Source organism: Uloborus diversus, chromosome 1 (genome assembly GCF_026930045.1).
Source record: "Uloborus diversus isolate 005 chromosome 1, Udiv.v.3.1, whole genome shotgun sequence".
In the NCBI taxonomy this organism is placed as follows: Eukaryota; Metazoa; Arthropoda; class Arachnida; order Araneae; family Uloboridae; genus Uloborus; species Uloborus diversus.
In genome coordinates this window covers 107,101,641-107,103,793 of record NC_072731.1, presented here as the reverse complement: position 1 = coordinate 107,103,793, position 2,153 = coordinate 107,101,641, and positions in this window count along the sequence as shown.

Genomic DNA, 2,153 nt, shown 5'->3' with positions numbered 1-2,153 from the left:
GCATAATGTTACTTTCGATAACTGGTTTTCCTCTTATGAACTTGGCCAATTACTGCTAAAAAGAAAGATAACTATGTTAGGAACAATAAGAAAAAATAAGCCGAAACTTCCCATCGAATTTACTCATTCGAAGGGAAAGGAGGTGCATACCACAATATTTGGATTTACAACTGACACTGCATTAGTAGCATATACACCGAAAAAAAATAATTGTGTCACTTTAATTAGTACTATGCATAACAAAGGCGATATAAGTAATAGATCTGATAAAAAATCAACAATGATATTGGATTATAATTCGACAAAAGGGGCTGTTGATACTTTAGATCAAATAGTAGCAACTTACACTTGCAAAAGAGGAAGTGCTCGGTGGCCAGTAATCCAGTAATTCTTTTTTACACCATAATTGATGTATCTGCTAATAATGCTTTTGTGGTTTGGCGTGAAATTAATCCTTCATACCATGAAAACAAAAAGAATAGAAGAAGGTATTTTCTGGAAGAATTAGGTTATGAACTAATAAAACCTTCACTACATAATAGAAAATTTCTCCCAAGAACTGAAGCAGCCACAGCAATTGTTAAGAAATCACAAATAGATCCTACGGAAGATTCAAATATGAGTAGATGGAAAAAAAAGAGGACGTTGCAACTTTTGTCCAAAAGAACTGGATAGAAAATACAGTGATAAATGTCATAAGTGTTTGAAATTCACTTGTAAAAATCATTTGTATCAGGTCTGTAACAGTTGTAAATAAATCTACAGCTATTGTAAGTTTTGCTCTGAAATTATTTTTTTTTAAGTCAAAATTTAAATTTTACTTTGATTGCATTCTTTATATATATTTTTTAATCATTAAAAAGTGTGTAAACTTAAAAATTGCATGTTACATTCAATAATCATAATAAATATATTAAAGGAAACATTGGGGTCGTATATGACCCCAAGGGTCTTGAGTGTAACCGAAATGGGAGGGACCCACGATGGTTAAGAATGAGGGATGTAAATCTTGTGCAGTAAAACAAAGTTTATGAAAATTACTTAAAAACATCTTCTGAATCATCTCTCAATGAATAATCTTTCAACAAACCCATTTACATCAAAACTTTGAATTGAATGCAGAAATGATAAAATAATTATTCATGATTTTCAAAATCACAAAATTGCTCATTATTTTACACATCCACATATATAAAATATGTGTAAATAAATAATCTGTATATAATATATATAAATAACATGGATGTATAAAATACTTTAAGCAATTAAAGATGTAAAAATATTTTAGAAAAATTGAAAATAAAAAATGGCTTTTTCCATTTACTGCATGCAAGAAACCTTTAAAATATGGGAAACATGGCACATAAGTAGTAGTCCACTTGCAGACACATAAGTGGTATCCTAGTCAGGCAGATTAAAAAGAAAAGAAATCCTTTATAAACAAGAATCAATTATCGCTAAGCATAAAGCTTGCACAAGGGTGAATTAGTAAGTGCTTTTACTTGTCACCTTAAAGAAAGGTGAGGAATTTTTAATAATGATCTCTTTTTCCAAACTATAATAATTTAAGAAAACCTCCACTGGATACAAATTCATAAATCTAGTCCCATTGCAATTTTGTCTATAGACATCTTTAATGAGCTCCTTATTTTGAAAGTGTGACAGATAAAAAGCTTTAAAAGCTATAGATATCCCTTATTTCAATGAGAATAAAATTCAAATATTTTTCAATGCTCAAACTCATTTGTTAATTATGTGATACACTAATGAATGAATGAATTTTCAATGATTTATAGTAGTAAAATAAATTTTGGATATTACTACTGAACTTACAATGAATGTGTAGTAGAATTTGTGCTGTAAAAACTTTCTTGATCAGTTGCATTAGTATGTCAGATATCGATTTTTGCCTCCACAAAATTTTGCATCTTTGGAGATTAATGTTTAACTTCTTGAAACATTATGGGAAACAAATGTATATTTACATTTCTGCTTCATTTCACAGAGTTTCTTTTGCTTGTTTGTCAAAAATGAATGATATGATGTTCTTACTTTCAATGTAAAATACATCCTGCACAATTATAATACATAGATGAAAAGATTTATGAGGTATGTCAACATCACATTATGTTTTCATTAACTAAATAGTCTTA